General features: G+C 44.6%; 1 pseudogene; it reads right to left on the reverse strand.

The window, feature by feature from the left end:
- Positions 1-8,642: 8,642 nt before the first annotated feature.
- Positions 8,643-20,626, reverse strand: part of LOC146865622 (uncharacterized) — a 95,268-nt pseudogene continuing 83,284 nt past the window's right edge.

A 20,626-nucleotide genomic window follows, 5' to 3' on the forward strand; every position in this document is an offset into this window, starting at 1 on the left:
AAACTGACTGCCCACATTCTTGAAAAATCATGGATCCTGCCTTTGACCCATTCCCACCATTCCCCTCTGGACTGGAAAGTGTCTTTCATGCCTTGCCACTAGATGTATGTCTCTATCAGCTCCTTCTTCACCCCCTCTCTCTCCAGCTGAGAGCCTGCCCGTCAATTCCCCTTGAAAGTGAATAGCTGTGTGGCAAGAGAAATGCACTGTCACCATTGAATGTTGCCTGATCTTCACTAGTTGAGAGGTAGAGATGAAGTCGATCCTGGAGCGCATGGAACCATCAGGGTGACTCCAGGTAAAAATCCTGGTGTTCGCCCCCATATACCCAATGACATCTGTCAGGGAGGCCTCACCCACCATCTCCACCATTAGTTTCGCTGCATCATCCATCCATCCTTCCCCAGCCTTGACCCTGCATTGTCCACCTGCTTCTAGAATACAGCTGAAATCCCTACTCATCAAAATTGTTCTTGAAGTGACCAGCTGTGGCCTGAGGTGCTTAAACAGCTCCCATCACACACCTATGTCAGAAGGGGCATACACGTCGATAAGTCTAACTGGCTCGCCTGCCCATGAACCGTTGATGACAAGAGTCCTGCCGCCCTCCAGTTCGGTGACTGAGTCCAATGTGAAATGCCTCCCTCTGACCAAGGTAGCCACTCCTAGAGACCTACTGCTGTTCCCCTAGACCAAAAGGTCCTAGGGTCCACTGCTGTTCTAGGTGTCTTTATGATGTTGGTAAGGGGATGGAGCATTCCTGAATTATGTATACATCACTCTTCTGGCGGGCAAGAAAACTACTAGAACATCTGCTCCTGTCTCTAATACTTCTGACATTTATAGAAAATAAATGCAATAGCCATCAATAATTAGTTTTTAAGAGTTTAACTTAATAATTATCAGTCGGAGCAATTGGTTCCAAATACCCGCTCACCTTCCTCTCTCGCTGCCTGCTGGCAGGGGACTCCAGCCCCAAGATTCCATTGCGCCAGGAGGCCCAACGTGAGGCAGCAAGCGCCCGTAGCCGCATAAATTCACCGCGGGTCTCCCGCTGCACGGGAGCCCGCTCACCTTCCTCTGTTGCTGCCTGCTGACAGGGGACTCCAGCCCCCAGATTCCATTGCACCAGGAGGCGCCGACGTGAGGCAGCAAGTGCCCAGAGGGTGAAGCCCGGGCCAAGGGCGGGCCTGTCCTTGCCCATCATCCCCAAGAAGAAGCAGGGCAGGGCCATCCCCTTTGATTTGTTTGCCATCCAACTGTGAGTTAAAACCTTCTTGACTTTGATTCCAGCACTTTGACTTCGTCTTTGGCCTTTAATAACTGTTGCACTAGTTGAACATTTGAACTTGACCTATTCGGCCCATTTGCTATCTTGGGGGCGTTCATTACTTGTTTCTCAACTTACTGGGTTGCTGGTTGCCGCTTGCGGCTAGCTAATCTGCTGTTTTTGACCCACGTCCTGTTTAATTCCTGTATGTTTAAGTCCTGTATATTTCTCGCAGCATAAATCTGTTTTTATACTGTGCGGGTATAGTGTCTTGTGATCAGTTCTGTAACTCCTGGTTGATTACTGTAGTTGTGATCTGTATACTCGCTAGGTTGCTTGTTGAGCATATTAGCATCAACTCACTATATATAGACTAACTAAGGATTTAGGGTAGCATCTCTGGCTAAATCACTAGATTTGTAAGTCATAAAACCCACAATTGATCATGGGGAAAAGGAAGTCCAGAGACTTTGAAAACAGGGATGGAGAGGCACAATCTAAATTAAAATCAAATAAAATTTGAAAAGCGCGTAAGTCGACAGGAGGTAACTGTGTTCTAGATCGCATAGATGATCTTCTTGCTGAATGGGAAGACATCCTAACTCCACCGGCCGACATACCAGTGAACCCTTATTCATCGTACTCACCAATCCACTCTAGTAGTTCAAAGTCCAGCAGGACCAAACATATTCCCTCTATGTTTAGAAAGCCCAAAACATGCAGTACGAAAAACTGTTCCCTGGACCACTCACTAGCACTCAACATATGCAACCTTGTTGTAGAAGAGGCAGATGTGGGAGAGGGGGCAAAAGACTCTGAACCTACAGCCAGGGTCCCAGACAACGCCTCAGTTGCTAGTAATTTAACCACCGGTTTAACCCTCTCTAATAGGTTCCTCCCACTTCAGGCTATCCACGAGCACTCAGTGATAGTGGAGAAGGGGCCAGGTGAGTTTCGTAGCATAGATGTTGGGAGACAGGATCTAAGAGCAGAACAAGGGCCCTGAGACACTCAAACATGGTCATTACGTGAAATAGTTATTAGTGACCAGGTCCCTAAGGACCAGGATCCACTTATGACTCTAGCCGATTTGAGGTCAGAGGTAGATAGTTTAAAAATGCAGCTCAAGAGCTAACGGATCAAATTAAGTTGTTAATTAACAAAAGAGATATTGAAGCCCAACTGCCCAATCAGCTTCTATGAATTCTTTGATCCGTACAACTACCCCTGATAGTCCTACTGTTCTATGTCTAGCCTTTGTTGCAAATCCAATCTGCAAGAACTCCTCCGCCCCCACGACTAGGAACACAGTGCCCTATGTCAAAACAGCTCACAGTCGAACTCCAGTCCAGTTGCCACATACTGTCCCTCTGATTCCTCCCCCTATTGACTCTCACCTTTGTAGAGATATACCTAGTAGGCGAGTCACACCACAAGGACCCCCTAGGAGTATCTTTTTGTCCAATGTCCCTGGATTGTCGCCTACTGCAGGACACAAAAATTAAGACTCTATTATTAACAAAAGTATTCATTGGATACGCCATGTGAGGGAGTGCCAATCAATAATTAGGGAGGACATTTGGGGGGCTAAAAGGATTAATGGAGCCAATTCCATGACAGATTGTATAGAACTGCTCTTTGGGAATTTGAACCTAGCACATCATTCAATTGCATTAGAAACGAGGTACAATCGTTCCGCTACCACAGGAATTCAGATGAAATATTGCCCTGTAATGCATCCATTACTGCCAACTACCCATAGCCTGGCCCGTCAACATACCCCTGGTTCAAGTGTTGATGTTAATGATTGACTTGTGCATCCAATTTTTTCATCAGGGTTTACATCACTCCCTTCTATCCCAACTCCACTTACCCCTGTGACAGTTTGCCCTGCTGACTTAACCCCATCCTCAGCAACGGTTTTGGTCACCCTAACTGGTGAAGGAAATTCAACTGCAACCAGTTGCTGTAACGAGGGAGGTAGCCCTGAGGAACATGGGCCGGGATCCCAGGGAGGAGGTATGGGGGAGAGTGATATTCCTGTACTCTCAGGTATCACAGACCACGTGACCAAACTGTCTCTAGTGTCATGGAATATTGCCGGGGTGAGACCAAAACTCATACTTGCCCACTGGATCCAATATGTGGAAAGGACATCTGTATTTTACAGGAAATGTGGTGTCCCTCTCCCATCCTAATACCAGGGTATATTACTTTTCATCCTTCTGCTACCGCTGGTAAATCTGGGCACCCAAGCGGGGGTTTACTAATTCTAAACAAAATTGATCTCCACTGTTCTGCTAAACAACTCAAGACTAACAGCCCGAACATACTTGCAGTCCAGGTGAGGGTTAAAGATGGTTTGGGATTGGATCTTTTTAATGTGTATGCCAGAGGGACGAAAACGGGAAGTCCGTCTTCTACACTCCATGAGTTGGAGAACCTCCTAGATATTAGAGATACTTCAGTACCAGTAATAGTTGCAGGAGATTTCAACGTCACCTTTGAACCTTTGGGGTTGGAGGACTGAAGCAAAGAAGAGGAGGAGATAAGGTACATTACCCCCTTGGATCTTACTCCCATTAAAAAATGGGCTCAAACCGCACTGCAACTTCATGCAATAACACTTGAATTTGGTTTGAGGGCTACTAACGGACGAACCAAATCTGACAAGGCAGGAGCAAATACTTTTAATCGGACCACAAATATGAGTCAAATCGACTATTTTTTGTTAGATCTAAGACTGTGGCCGAATGTTGTCGACATGATTGTAGGGTCTACACGGATAGTGATCATAACCCCCTTGAGCTAACCCTAATCTCTCCTTGGGCTAGACGCCTAAACTCCACTGATACTACCCTCCCAACTTGGGAGGTCCTTTCCACCAATAACAATAGGTACCTTAAATGGGCACGGGTAGCAATGGACCCAGAGAAGTTAGTTCTTATTAACACAAATCCAGTACTAGATTGATGCTCAGCCTCATAGAACCTCCGGGTGATCTTAGCAAGATTGCTGACTGCCATGCAATTTTTTTTAACAAGCTGGCCAACTTTTTAAAAACCCAACGGAAAAAAGGGAATACATGCTCAAAATCGCAGTTTGTTTGGTTTACACGAGAATCCTGGGAATCCGTTCCAATAATGTAAATCAATTGAGGGAAACCAGGCGAGCTTACAAGAAAGCGATTCTCAAGGTAAAAAGGACTGGGAAGTGGAGCGATGGGCACTGATTAGTGACGCTTGTGCAAAGAAAGACACACAATGGTTTTGGCTTTTAGTAACTAGGGGAGAGGAAAATAGGTCTCAGTCACCCGACAACAACATTGCTGTCGAAGAATGGCATCGCCATTTCTCATCTTTATACACCGGAGAGCCTACCGAAGCTAACGAAGACCCAACAGTTGCTCATGACAGCTTTCAGACTGATTGGTTCTTTGGTGTGGCAGAAATAAAATCTAGCATCATAGCAATCATTAGCTCTCAAGCCCCTGGGCCGGACGCCATTCTTGGCGACCTATTTCTCAGCAATATTGAGATTTGGTGGCTGTATATTTTGGCCCTGGCAAACGGAATAGCCACTGGCTCAGCAATCCCGCCTTCATGGAAAGGGGCTGAGGTAATCCCTGTGTTTAAGAAGGGTGATCGTTCACTGCCCTCGAATTATAGACCTATCAACCTGATCCACAGTGCTCAAAAGGTCTTTTCCCGAGCACTTTTGATGAAAATACAAACATGGATAGAAGACAACAACATTCTGACTTCCTTTCAAGCCGGGTTCAGACAGAAAGTCAGCACTGTCGATCAGGTCTTTGCCTTCCAATATCTAAGATGGAAGACAGTGACACTCTCTAAGGAAGCCTATATGTAGCTTTCATTGATTTACGGTCTACCTTTGACCTTATCCCTAGACACAAAGTTTGGAGTGTCTTCAAGAAAATGGGTATCCCACCTGAAATTCTTTCATTGACCATTTGCTTGCACGAAAACAACTATGCAAGGGTACGTTGGGGTAATCAAGGTCAATTGTCAGATCCGATTAGGGTGGATAGAGGGGTCCGACAAGGGTGTGTAATGGCCCCTACTCCTTTCTCACTCTTCATCAATGGTGTAGTTCAGTTTCTCGCTGAGTGCCCAGCTGATGCACCGACCCTGGGGAGGGTTAAAGTGACAACCCTACTCTTTGCAGACAACACTTTCAAAGACCCAGAGTGGCCTTTAATTGCTCCTAAAACGCTTCGAGTCCTTTTGTGCACTGAGAGGACTTGAGATAAATACTGCAAAGACTAAGCTGCTAATGAATCACCCACATCGATCTTTTTATGGCAAAGCTTTTTTTTAGAGGTGAGACCACTAGAGAGAGTGAGTACCTTTGATTATTTGTGTATCACTCTCTCTTATGACTTCCCCTGGAGATTTCATGTCAAGCGACAGAACCTAAAGCTAAGACGTATCTCAGGGGCCTTGATTAAGGAGCATACGATCTCAGTGAACAAGCCAATAGCTGCCCCGCGTGTGTATTTACAATCACAAAGCCGTGGGAGCAGCTCTGAATGAGGCAGAACTCTGAGGGTTTGAAAAGCTGGGTGCACTTTTAGTGACCGAAAATAAATTCTTGAGGTCTCTTTGTTCCCTCCCACAGATCACCCCTCTGCAACTGCTGAGATTTGATCTGGGTAGATTCACGATTGTGCAAAAAGCTCAGTTACGCCTTTTGCTCTTTTGGCTACGTCTAAAGACAACCCCAAAGCTACGTCCATATGCTGCTGCTCTGGATGTGGTCTATACGTTAGATCACCACAAGAAAATTGGATGGATTACCTGGGCGAAATTATTGCTGTCCACCCTGGGGTTGGAAGGCATTTGGGATACTGACATCCCAGAATCCCTTCCAACGAAAGCCCAACTTAAACAGCACTACTGGGACTGGGTGGCACAGTCCCTTATTTCCGATCCAATTGGGGGCCGTTTGACCCTTGATTTTATGGAGTTCATACTGGAAGGTGCTTTTGAGCAATATCTGGAGGTTATTACAAATGCCCAGGACAGGAAACTCTTCATGCAATTTAGGTTTGGTTGTCTTCCTCTTAATACCTTTGTTGCCTCCTGGTCCCAGCACTCTTCTGCATCTGTGATCTGCCCTGGCTGCTCTCTTGCAGCCGAGACCATCAATCACATACTTTTTTGTATGCCCTAGGTACCACCAGTTGAGATCCAGGTGGATAGCTCCTATCTGTAAACAGCTAGGCACCCGCTGTTACAGTCAATCAATCAATCAATCAATCAATCAATCAATCAATCAATCAATCAATCAATCAATCAATCATTTGTAGAGCGCGCTACTCACCTGTGAGGGTCTCAAGGTGGTAAGGGGGTGGGAGAAGCCTCTACTGGTAGAACAGTCAGGTCTTGAGAAGTCTCCTGAAGGTCAGAAGGTCCTGGGTCTGACGCAGGTGGGTGGGGAGGGTGTTCCATATCTTGGCAGTGAGGTGGGAGAATGATCTGCCGCTGGTGGTCATTCGGTGGATGCGTGAGATGTTGACGTGGGCGAGGTCGGTGGAGCGAAGCTAGCAGTTTGGGGTGTAGAAGGACAGTCATTCGCTGAGGTATGCTGGTCCGGCGTTGTGGAGTGCTTTGTGAGCGTGGGTGGGGAGCTTGAAGGTGATCCTCTTGTTGACCGGGAGCCAACGCAGATCTCTCAGGTGGGTGGTCATGTGGCTGTGGCGAGGTAGTCTGAGATTGAGGTGTGCAGAGGCGTTTTGTATGCGTTGGAGTCTCTTCTGAAGTGTAGCCATGGTTCCTGTGAAGAGGTCGTTGCCGTAGTCCAACCTGCTGCTGACGAGTGCTTGGGTGACCATCCTGGTTTCAGTGGGGATCCATCTGTAGATCTTGTGGAGCATGTGGAGGGTGTTGAAACAGCGCTGATTTGCTGAGTCATAGAGAGCGTTGAGTCCAGAATGAACCCCAGGTTGCGTGCGTGGTTGGTGGGTGTCGGGGCAGCTCCCAGCATGGCCGGCCACCAGGAGTAGTCCCATTTGCAGGGGTGGAGCTAAGGATGAGGACCTCTGTCTTGTCCAAGTTCAGTTTCAGCTGGCTAGTCTTCATCTAGTCTGCGACGGACTTCATTCCCTCATGGAGGTTGGATTTGGTGGTAGCCGGGTCCTTGGGGAGGGAGAGGATCAGCTGGGTGTCGTCGGTGTACGAGACGATGTTGAGGTGGTGTGCTCGGACGATATTTTGTGAGCGGTGCAATGTAGATGTTGAAAAGTGTCGGGCTGAGGGATGATCCTTGGGATATGCCGCAGGTGATTGTGGTGGCTTTGGATCGGAAAGGGGGGAGGAGGACTCTCTGGGTTCTGCCGGTGAGGAAGGAGGTGATCCAGTCCAGGGTTTTGTCTCGTACCCCTGCGTCGTGGAGGCGTGTGTGCAGGGTGTTGTGGCAGACGGTGTCAAAGGTGGCCGAGAGGTCCAGGAGGATTTACGGCCGCGGTTTTGCCGTTGTCCAGTAGGGTCCTGATATTGTCAGTGGCGGTGATGAGGGCAGTTTCGGTGCTGTGATTGCTATGGTAGCCGGTTTGGGAGGAGTCAGGACGTAGTTCTCCTCCAGGAAGTGGGTCAGTTGTCTGTTGGCGTCCTCTCAATGACTTTCGCCAGGAACGGGAGCAGGGAGATGGGTCGAAAGTTCTTGAGGTCATTTGGGTCCGCATTGGGTTTCTTGAGAACAGTGATGCACTACGTATCTTAAAATCTGACTCCAGCATGCTAATTGTCTGTGCAGTTGCAAAAGTTCTAGGTAAAATGTGGATTAGTAGAAGATACGCATTTTCCACCCAACTGACGTAACCCTTTTGCTTTTTAATATTTCTCAAGCGATTTTATATAAGTAGCTATTTATTCATTTAGTGTATTATAAAACAAAGAATTGTACTGCTTGACGGGTCATGCTGTTACCTCTATGGCATATACTTTTGCTGCTATACTTCCTGGTCTTGATTACAATTGTTTTTATTGATCTTTTTGAATCTGTTCTAATATTGTATTAGATAGCTTGAACCGAACCAACTTTTTGATCTTTGTAATCAATCTTAGGATCATTTTGCACTTTAGGCACTGGCACTTTTAAGGTCCTTATCTGTCAACTGGGGGTTAGGAAGACTTGCTAGTCATAGGCTCATGCTTTTGAATGATGGTTACTAATTTATTATGCCCAATGCTCATGCACTTTTGTGGACTGTTTTTCTTCTATGGAGCTCTAGGAAGTACGGATCCCAAGAAGTAAAGTTCACATGTTATTAAGGACTGTTTTTTAAAAATTGATTGTTTACTATGTTTGTACTGTATTGTTTGCATGTGATACTTTTATGGCTGCAATGTTATTGTCTGACTGGTTCCAAATACAAGTGACAAGGGTACTTACAGGGCTGCTCAGCCTCCTGTTGGGACTCCGTTGTTGGCCTTCTTGCTGGGCAGCTGTTGCTTGATGTTGCTCAATGGCTGGTCCACACTCTTGGCTGGGCTTGGGGTCTGCCTCTTCCAGGGTGATGGGCAGGTCTTGCTCTTGGTCCTCAATGGAGGTCTCTTCCTCTTCTACTGTTGATGCCGATAGGGGTGGGGACACTTCCATGACACTTGGCAGCGCCCTCATCTCCCTTAGCACTTTTGACACTTGCTCGAGTTGGTCATCCAGGCTGTGCCTCCTTTTCCTGTGCTCCTGTTTTGTCCCGGGGCCTTCACCTTGATCTTCGGTGACAGGTTGGGCGGGTGCCTCCATTGGCTCACAGCGCTCACTGGGCTCAGGGATGGCAGGTGGGATATCTTTGGCTGTCTATATCTACAGGGCCTTGGCTGTGACCTGGTTGAGCTTGGGTTTGTCCTGTTTGGAGCCCTTCCCTCTACCAGTTTGCCTGACCGGCCGCGTGGCTGGGACTGGAGGCCTGGTCTCGTCAGCCTCCTCCTGTCAGTCTCTCAAAGGAGGTTTGGCCGCCTGGGTATTGGATTTGGCTCTTTTTGGGCAATCTTGCAAGTGGTGGCCTACACACCCACAGAGGTTTCATGGGGTCTCCTCTTTGCACGTCTTTGACGTGTGGCCTTCTTGTTTGCCAAACTTACATACTTGCACTGTGCAGTCCTTGGTGGTGTGGCCTGGTTTGCTGCACCTGTTGCATAGTTTGGGCTGCCCAGGGTAATACAGGGATCCTGAGTCGTGCCCTAGGGAGAAGCTGGAAGGGGGATGGTGGATTCCATCTGGGGCTGATGGGTCCTCCTTCAGCTCTATTATAACTGTCCATTTACCATCCTCGATGCTGTCACTGCCCAGGTTGCGGGAGGGTCCTTTCATCACTGTGCAGTGGTGGCGTAGGAAGGTTGTCAAGTCTTGGATATTGACGTGTGAGTTGTAGACGTGCATGGTCATTCTCTTTACCTCCTACACGAGCTCACATTCCAGGTGGAAGTCAGAGAAAGGTTTCTCCTCCCGTCGTGACCAACACATCTTCCAATATCTTCTGCAGATTTGTTCAGACATGACGTAAGCACATAGGTGCCTTTGGGTGCATCCGACATTATGCACCTGATTTCTGATGCTGTGAAACCCATCTTAATTACCAGTTGTTCAGTGAAGATCTTCCTGCTCAGGAGTGGTGTGGAGCCATGTGATTCCTGCTTCCTCTGAGGCTTTGCTGTTCTCTTGTGCTGTGCCCAGAAGAGGGATTTCTCAGGGAGTTGGTAGCAGGTCAGTAATCCTCAAAGCCAGTAGACAGGGTCCCCCTTAGTTGGGTGGAGGACACAGGCAGACCCCCAGCTCCAGCAGGGTGGGTGTACCCCAAAGCGGGTGGGGAGCCCAAAGGGGCTGGCAAGGGACTCCTTCAGGCTGGCAAGGGAACCCCAGCTGGCAGGCAGCTCCAGCAGGCAGCCCACAGCAGGCATGTATTCCACAGCAGACAGGAAGACAGTCCACAGCAGGCAGGCAGGCAGCTCCAGCAGTTAAAGCATCCCTAGCAGGTCAGACAGCTCCAGCAGGTCAGGCACCCTCAGAAGGCAGACCATGGCAGGCAGGGAGCTCCTGTAGGTGGGCAGCTTCAGCAGGTAGGAGTTCTCAGCAGGCAGGTATCCAGGCGTCCTGGGCAGGCAAAGCTCACGCTGTAGCACTTGAAAGTGCATTTGTGTGGGTAAAAGCACCAGACAGCTCTTTGGCAGAACAATTATCTCTAGGATTAGAGGTACTGCAGGCAGGTGATCATGGTGTCTACCCTGCCAGGGACCGGTTTCAGGGTATTACCCCTCTTCAGCCAGGCTACCTTGAATCCAGTGGCACAGTGAGCAAGGGACCCACATCTTAACATACCTTTGGCCGCTTAGTAGGAACATAGCAAACACAGCAAGATGATGGACGGAGTGCTGAAACATTTCAACCACTCACCCTCAATCACAGATCAGAGTTTAATCCATTGTTCTTTTGCTCACTATGCCATCCCACTTTGGACCCAGCCTTATGCAAATCAATCTTGACCCTGTTCCTCATGGGGACAGGCCTGCCTGAACTGCAAGCCAGGTCCTCCCTGGACCATAAACAAGCATCGTGGGACTGGTTTCGGTATATTAACTGGGGGTAAGTGTCTGAAATGTTTCAGCGCTCCATCCATAATTTTCTTGTCTTTATTTTGTTTGCCCTAAATTGGCAGGGTATGCCCAGATGTGGGTCACTTGCTCACTATGCCACTGGATTTAATCTAGACCGGCTGATATGGGGTGTTACCCCAAAACCAGTCCCTGGCTGCTTGTTTCCGGTCCAGGGAATACCTGGCTTGGACGTTCAGGCTGTACTGTTCCCATGAGGAACAGGGTCAAGACCTATTTGCCTATGGCTGTGTCCTGAACTGGGGTGGCGAAGTAAGCTAAAGAACGATGATGGATTCAACCTAGATCTATTAGTGACTGGGGGTGAGTGTCTGAAACGATTCAGCGCTCCGTCCATCATCTCCTTGTGTTTGCTTTGTACTAGTATTGTGGGCAGTTAAAGTATGGTCTGAAACAGGAATGATGAGCAAAGTGAATCCTATATCTGCCAACCCTGGAAGAGACCCAACCGAAGACCCTCATCCATGAGAAATGATACATACCCAAGAGAGCAGATGCCTTCTTAATGAAGTCGTCATCAAATAAACATCTTTTTTTTTTATCCAAGCCTTGGAATTGGATAATTCTCCCAGCTTTGCATCAATTCTCAGAAAACGCCTTTGTGCCTCTCATAGGACAATCCCGCATTTGCATTACCAAGAAGCATACTGCCCTTCGGACTCATCTAGATATTACTTCCAGGTCCAGTGTCTCACCTATATTTTTTGCTTACTCTCCTAAGTATAACTCTTTCTCAGTGAACTCAAGGTGTCCCACACTCTATCCTGGCATCATGACTAGCCTCTGTTTACAACCCTGCTAGGATCTTTAACACCCCTAAATTAAATTTTTAGTGCGCAAACCGGAGTCACAGCTGCTTTTTATGAAATAACTGGTCTGGGCATTCAGCCCTCAATTTGGCTCTTGTAGCTTTTTTAATACGAATTCTGATAAAAAAAATGTACATACTCATACACAAAACGTGGAGGAAAAGACTTGCCAGATTTCAGGTGTTGTAACAATTCCAGGTCAAACATTTGTATCTAAAACCACTCTTTGAGTTTCATCAGTTGATTTATATTTTTTGAGGGAGCTAACTGGATCATCATCAACACAGCATATATCATCATCGTACAAATCATCTATAAATTGGTCATTTAAATGGCTGTATGATGGAACCCCACATGCTTTTACAACAGCAACCTTACGATGTGTTACTTTACCACACAAGTCGGTACAACAACTTGCTTTAGGGGGCACTGGGCTTTGCAATAGTATAAATTGCTATTGCAACTCCAGACTACCAGACTACGCAACAGTAGTGAAGGTATTGGACTTAAAATTCCAACACCAGTCCAACAACTCGCCCCCTAAAGCAAGTTGTTGTAACAACTTGTGTGGTAAAGTAATGTGTGGTAACTTGGCAGTCAATGTAGTGACTGCGTTTTAAAGGCAGGTCATTGCTGTGACTGTCAGTAAAGGATGTTTCCCATTTAAATCATCAGATGGCCTTTTATATGCCTACCCAGTGTATCCATAAGAGTCTTGCCATGAGGACAGTAAGTCCTTTCCAAACTGCTGAATTGAAGTGCAACCACCCATATTATGCTTAATTGCTTGGGGATTTTATTACATTAGTTTATGTTTCTTTACCATTAGGCTCTTGCCCCCAGCAGGCGCAGGTCAGGAATAGGAGATGGCTGTAGCCACAGAACTACTAATATCATTAGCCACACTTTTGAAGGAGGGGGAGACTGCCTTATAAACAAACCTTGCGATAGACACACAATGTTTTTCTGAAAAGCTTTCTTCTCCGCATAGTCCTTCTTGGAACCATCATAATGATTTCCATTCATAATGAATGCCACCACAAACAGAGAATTGAATCCTCCAATGAATTTGTAAAAGATAAGTTGTTTTACTTCATGCAGATTACAAAAGTCATAACAAAAAAACACAATGTATGTTGTTGCTATTTCATTCAAATAAAACTATGCCATATATTTTGAACATTTGCCATTATGTGTAAAAGTAGCAGGGTGTATAGCAAACAATATAGCAAATGAAACCCCAGGTTTGAATCCTTAGGGGCGGATTTAACAAGCTCCTTGAGCACCCGTACGTCTCTTTTGCAATGTTAAAAATGACCAAAAAAATGTGCGCAGGAGGCTTGTAAATAAGCCCCTTAATCTTTAGAGTGAGAACATGAGATCCGATAATTACAGCTTTCAACTCTTTGTAAATTAACAAACACTAGAGGAGACATTTGTCCATGGAGACACCAGGACTCAAACCTTTAATCTTCGCAGTGATAGTCTAAGTGAATAGCTATTAGCACACAAGCAACTGAAGCACAGACTAACAAAGTCTGTTCTACTGAGTGGAAGTCAAACAAGTGCACCAAACTAAAATTGGCCAGGCCTTCAAACAGCCGCCCGTAGCAGGAAATCAATAGACACGCGACACGCTGCCCTTGCGGTCAAGAGAAACAATGTATCAAGCTGTGAATGCACCTTGCTGCCAGGATCTAAACAAACAGAAGTAACTACTTCTTCACAACATTGTACCCCACAAGCACACAGGTGCACAGCATGAATAACAGTCGTAAAACATTTCTATACATTTAACAATCAAAACTCAGCTCCCACACACCATTCATACAACGTAGTACACAGGTGCAGCATATACTTAACTCAAGCATCAAGAAAACAAAACATGTTGGTTGGACTTCCCTATTTATAGGGGGGTGGATGTATTATATCCATGTTGTTACTTTATGCCCAAGAGAACCTAAATCATAAGAAATGTAGTGCTTTGAAGTTTCTATTAAAAAAACAGCAAGAGAAAAGATTGCATATTATGAGCCAATTGTCTTGTAATAAAATTGCACACAGAATCTCACTCCTCCAATTAGCAGACAAAGTGCAGGCTAGATCATTATTGGTTGTTTTAGCCCAGTCAGTGACAGATTTATTTATTGCAATTTGTGAACACATGCCCGAAAAGGATTTGGTCACGTGGCCGCCTTCGAATGACAATATCCATGACTTGATGCAACAACAATATTGAAACTCTTGACTAAAATACACAAAATTCACCATATGGTCGTGATTCACAAGAAAATCCATTCACTATCAATGTACTATTGCTAGGAGGAAGCCTCCCCTGACCTACCAGCCTGCTGTGGCACCAGAAGGACTTTCAACACCCATGCTCCTTTCCTTTAGGATACAGAGCAATATATTTACTGAAAAATGAAAGATGTTGTGCTGTGTAGCCTGAGAGGGAGAGATCAATGACAGTACCTTATCTACTAAGATAAGGCACTGTCCTGCTCTCTCCCTGGAACTGGCACCCAATTAGGCTGTTTAACACCACACACACACACCCACCTTTGCACCATAGTGCAGGGGTGTGCAAGTGATTGTCAGCATAGGTTTTGTAATGGAAGGGTCCAGGAATGGAAAAGGGAACTTTCTAAAGGTTGTTTTTTTCTTAATATTCATTAAAAGTCCACCTTTACTACTTAATTGGAATTTTAGTAATGATTGCAAATATTGGTTTCCAAAGTTAGCAGTTTAGTATTTAAATATGCACTGTGATTTTCTACATTGGACAGCTATGCCTACCACAGTGAAAATAGCGTTTTGGGCTTTTTCACTGTAGGGACATGGTAGTTTTCATTTCTACATGTCCCACTTTAAAGTACCATACACCTTACTTCTGTGGGCTACACCGCTTATGAAAGGGTGACTTATTAATATTTAAAAGGGCTGTTTCCCCCCTCCCCTTTGGCCGTCCATGCAGATGACATTTTAATATTTTCTCATTGCTCTGAGCCAACGATCAAGAGTTTTGAGCGTGTTTCACTAGACTGTGGCCAGGTCTCAGGGTATGAAATAAACACTCATAAAAAACAATTGATCCTTGTGGGAGGTGCGACTAACTGTGCTCAGAGGGTGACGACTCGAGAAAGGAATTTAGGTATTATTTTGGCTGTGAATATAATTATACTGCACAACAACGGTCTCTAGGACTATTGTTAGATAAATGGATGTATTTACTTATTTCTCCCATTGGGTGAATAAATGTAATTAAAATGAACATCCTCCATAAATTTTGTATCGTTTTCCTTCATTACCTTTTTGTTCCTTATAGGCATTTTAAAATGCTGGACTCTTGTACTACAATATTCATATGGCAGATAAAGAAAGAACTGAGATCTTTAAAAATTGTAAAGCTTCCAATAGTTGAAGGTGGGTGGGCACTTCCTGATCGGCGTTTTTACTATTAGGCTAGTATGGCTGACCGTATTTGCACGCTGTGTGACTTTTTTTCCGGGTAACTGGTTTCATGCCATCTTAGCCATGAAGCATCCTGGTAGCAGTAGTACAAAATTTAAAATAAGTAATTTTTACCACAAAAGTTAGATTAAAGACTGTGATAGCTCTTAAAAGATTTGGAATGATATGAAGGGTCATCGAAAATCCCATTCTTTACATGCCTTTACACTTCTGCTGGATAACCCAGGCTTACCAAAGTGCTTTACCTCTTCTTATTTTGGTTTTTGGTTGCAGCTGGTAATCAAGCTCCTAGGCGACCTGATGGATTATTCCAGGCTTCAATCTTTCATAGATCTACAGGCAGAATTTGCCATACACCATTGCACTTTTTTAAAATACCTGCACATTCCAACTTTCTTACTGAGCGGGAGTAGCACTATCATTACCTCATTGGCTCAGTCCGATATTGCACAAATGATATTTGGTGAGCATACATGTAGCATTTTGGAAAATTATAGCTGTCTCATCCAGTATTCTTTGAACTTGGGCTGATAAATGGACTGCTAGCGTAAATGACGGTGTTTCGGTTCAGGAACTCTCTAACATTCATGCACGATATTGAAGAGTTGTCCCTTCTACTAGACTAAGGGGCCAGATTTATCGCACAATGTTTGATATTTACATCAGTCCTTCCAAATTGTCTAATTGGTATAATAGATCACATAGCTGCCCATAGGGCGCTCTTGAAGCAGCTGATAACACCCATATGTTTGCTACATGTCCTAAACTGATAAAATGTTGGCTTTTGCTACACAGGCAGATATCTATAGTACAACCTCATGCAGAGATACTTAAAATGTTTTATCCTGCTTGGCATAGGGGCTACGGACAGGGTTCTTTATATTCTTTCCATAGCTATACTTTTTTTTCCTTTTTTTTTAAGTTTGAGTTTCTTGAAGAAATAAAGAAGGGAAGGAGAAGGGAGGGGAACGGGGTATAATCATCATGATAAACATATACAAAAAACAAGCAATTCAATAGAAACTCTCATTGAAAGCAAATATAACAAGCATGAAAATTACATGAACAGAACCTACGTATATGAATGAAAAATACCATATAATATAGTAGAACGTAATATCATAGCAAAAAGGCATTAAAGAAACAAGAAAATCATGGTGGCTTACGCACCTCAACTGTGTTAGGGTCTGGAGAGGCGTGTGCTGGAGCAAAGGAGGAGAGATAAGATACCAAAGGGAGCCAAATGAGGTCGCGTTTAATTGCTAGGGAAACGGGAGATACATAATTAGTATCTAGGCGATGATGGAAGCAAACTGCATTCCACCAAGATTGGTAGGAGACATTTGCAGCCTGTTTCCAATTAGAAGTAATGGTATTGAAAGCCACAGCAACTAGAAGGTCAAGTAATAGATAATGGGAAGGAGATTGCGGGAGTGTCGGTGATAGGGAACCTAGAAAAACTTGCGAAGAGGAAAAGGGAATTTGAAGTTGGAATATCTTTTGTATTTGCGTCCAAACTAGGTGCCAGAAATTGGAGATAGGGGGGCATTCAAACAACATGTGTTTGAGATCTGCAACGGGACAGGAACAGGACCAACAAATAGGGGAGGTGTCAGGTGAAAAACGGGATAAAGCATGTGGAGTACATAAAGTTCTGTTATAAATGAAATATAAGGTTTGGGTAGTATTAGCAGCCCTAGAGGTTATATGAAGCTTAGCCCATATTTTGTCCCAAAAAGGTATTGGCCAATCCTGAGAAAGATCCAATTTCCATGCATTCTCGATTTTAGATTTTAGTCTGCCAGTGGCGTACCGGAGAGAGTTATAAATAGCAGAGGCTGAGGGAGAGGTCTCCAATAATAAAGAAGTAGCTTTGCGGTCCAAAGGAATATCGGTAGATGGCGCCAAGGAGCGCAGATATAAGATCAGGACTGGGAGAAGGGCATTGTATTGCGATCGAGCAGAAAAGGCAGTGAGAAAGAGGATTAAAGTTCCTGGAATGAGAGAGGAGTGTCTTGGGAAATTAATTGAGAGATCCAACACAATCCTCGAGAATGCCATGTCTTCCAAAAGATGGTGCGATTACGAATTTTGAAAAGAGAATTGTGCCATATCGGTTGTTCGTGATTGAAAAGGAGGGAGGGATAAGATGATATTATGTAAGGGAGAAGAAGAGTATGGGAATGAGAAATAACAGGCGTACGAAAGCAAACTAAAGAAGACGTGAAGGATAAGAACTCGCGAAAGGTAAAGGGGGACAGAAAGGAAGATTCCATACCTAACCAGACGGGCGGATAGTGCGGAAGGTCAGAAGAGAACCAACGGGTCTATTGTTTCGAAGAGAAAGCTCGATGATATTCTCTGAAATCCGGAAAGCGCACACCAGACTGGGCCTTATCCTTGCGCAATGAAGCCAAAGCTATCCGATACCGCTTGCCATTCCATAAGAATTTCAGCAACAAGGAATCAGTCCGTTTAAAGAAGGAAACTGGAAAGTGTACGGGAAGCATGGAGATGGTATAAAGAAGAAGAGGGGATCACATCAGTTTTATAGAATTGAGCCGACCCCACCAGGACAGAAAGAGCGGGTTCCAACGTTGAATAGCCATGTCCATTTTCTTGAAGACATAATCAAAATTACATTTGAGCGTATCAGACAAGAGAGGAGCGAACCAAACACCCAGATATTTGATCTTAGATGGTTGCCATGAGAAACCCGTTTGGGAGAAAAGATGCTTTTGACAAATAGGGTTTAAAGGTAGAATCTCGCACTTATCAGCATTCAGGTGATAACCAGAGACCGTGGAGAAGGAAGACACCTGCTGGAGAAAAGAGGGAATAGAGGAAACAGGATCAGAGCAGTAAAAAAGAATGTCGTCAGCATAGACCGAGAGATTAACCTTACGCGAACCAAATTTAAAACCAGAAATACTGTTGTCCAGACGAACTTTGGTAAGAAAGGGCTCCAAGGCTAAAACAAAAAGTAGGGGGGACAGAGGACAGCCTTGTCGCACTCCCCTGTGTAACGAGAAATAATCCGAGGTCATCCCGTTGACAAAAATGGAAGCCTGGGGGTTAGAATAGAGTAAAGAAATAATAGAGATGAATTTGGAAGAAAAGCCGATCCAACGCAAGGCCTGAAACATAAAATCCCATCCAATCCTGTCAAAGGCTTTCTCCGCGTCTAAAGAAATAGCCGCAAAGGGAAGTGACAAAGAGTAAGCCTTGCTAAGTATTTTAAGAAAAACACGGGAATTGTCAGAAGAGAGACGGCCCTTGACAAAGCCTGATTGTTCAGGGCCAATGAGATCGGGTAAAAGGGGATCCATGCGCAATGCCAAAATTTTAGCTAGAATTTTATAATCCGTATTGACCAGGGAAATTGGCCTGTAATTTTTGCATAACGAGTGATCCTTATCTTCTTTGGGAATTAAACAGATTAAAGCCTGTTGGAAGGAGCCGCTGGAAGAACCCGCTGCAAGGAAGGATTGGAATAATAGTAACAGTTTAGGGAGAAGTAGAGAGGCGAAGTGGCTATAAAATTCAATAGTGAAACCATCAGGGCCTGGAGACTTACCGTGCCGCAATTTAGAAACAGCATGGGAGATTTCAGAAAGTGAAATGTCCCGTTCTAGGGCAGTAAAATCAACGTGAGAAGCCGGGGTTGAGGGAAGCGAATGAAAAAATGAAAGAATATCCGTAGTCTCCGGGATGAGTTCGGGGGTATAAAGATTGTCATAGAATTTAACAAACTCAGAAAGAATGTCTTTATCTTTAAAGCAAGAGTTCCCAGTGGTAGTCTTAATGAACTCAATCTTTCTACGCTCCTTTCTTATCTTTAAGTAATTTGCCAAATGTTTCCCCATTTTGTTCTTACCCCCATAATACCTGGAATTACATTTTATTAAAAGGTTGGAGGCAGCATCAGTTGTAAACTTATTGAAGGAAATTTTCGCATCAATAAGCTTTTTAAGAGAAAACTCAGATTTAGAAGCATGATAATCACGCTCTAAAGTCTTAATAGTAGCTAAAATGCGTTCGGACTTGGCTTCTCAAAGTTTCTTTCGTCGGGCTACAGAATTAATAATAAAACCCCTAGAGGCTGCTTTAAAAGAATCCCAAACAATAACAAAGGAGGAATCAGGGGTATGATTGAGAAGGAAAAATTCAGTGGCAAAGGCAGTAAATTCAGAACAAAAAGTAGGTTCCAAAAGCAAAGCATTGTTGAAATGCCATCTGCCAGAGTGAGGGGAAAAAGGAAGTAGGTCAAGATCCACATGAACCGGAGCATGGTCCGAGATTAGGATGGAACCAATGTCAGAGCGTATAGCGTGCTGGGATAGGGATTTACTAAGGAAGATATGATCAATGCGGGATTGTGATTGATGGGGAGGGGAGTAAAAACTGTATTCTCTAAGATCAGGATTACACAATCTCCAGATATCCACCAAGGCACTATTTTGAAAGGTGTTAACAAATTGAGAGTGCATCCTAGAGGGGACACATTTAACATTGGAATGACGATCGAGGAAGGGATCAACAACTTGGTTACAATCTCATCCGAGAAGTATGTAATCTCCAGAAAGGGAGGACAGCTTAGTTGAAATAGAGGGCCAAAATAATCTGTCAATCCCAGTTGGGGCATACACATTAAAAAGAGTGATAGGAATATTATCTATAAGCAGTGTAACAATAACCCATCGACCATCAACATCACATTCGTGAGAAATTGAGGAAACATTTAACTTTTTATGTAATAAAATCACAACACCATTTTTCTTAGAAACTGTGGGGGAGCAAAAAACATGACCCACCCAACAACGCTTGAGTTTCAGAGCCTCCGTTTCAGAGAGATGAGTCTCCTGAAGGAGGGCAACATCAGACTTAAGTCTCGCTAAATGTGATAAAACCCTTTGCCTTTTAATGGGATTGTTTAAACCCTTAACGTTCCACGATGTAACACGGAATGGAACAGCAAAGAAAAACAGCTAAGAGCAACATGCTTATTACTACAGAAAAAATAACTTGAGAAAACTGAGAGAATTGTAACGAATTGATGAAGGAGAGAGGGCAGAAGGAGAGAAAGCAAATAAGAAGGAAAGAAAAGGAAAAGAAGGAAGGAACCACTATGAATGTAATACTGAATCTAAGGAAAGGAAGAAGAAAGAAGGGGAGATGGGAGGTGAAAGAAAGTGAAAAGAGAGAGGAAAGAGCAAATGGTAAGAGATCAAGTGTAGAAAAAAGGACAGAAACAAAAACCAGCAAGAAGACAGTACACGTTCGAAACGAATGACTGAAAGACATACTTACGGAACGAAAAACTCAAGAACAAGGATGGGGTGATGGCGCCGGGAGACAATGACGACAACATCCAGAGCAGACATCAAACCTCAACTGCTATGGATCCAAAAACGCAGCATATAGAAAATAGCATGGCA

Source organism: Triturus cristatus, chromosome 2_1, assembly GCF_964204655.1.
Source record: "Triturus cristatus chromosome 2_1, aTriCri1.1, whole genome shotgun sequence".
NCBI classification, from domain to species: domain Eukaryota; kingdom Metazoa; phylum Chordata; class Amphibia; order Caudata; family Salamandridae; genus Triturus; species Triturus cristatus.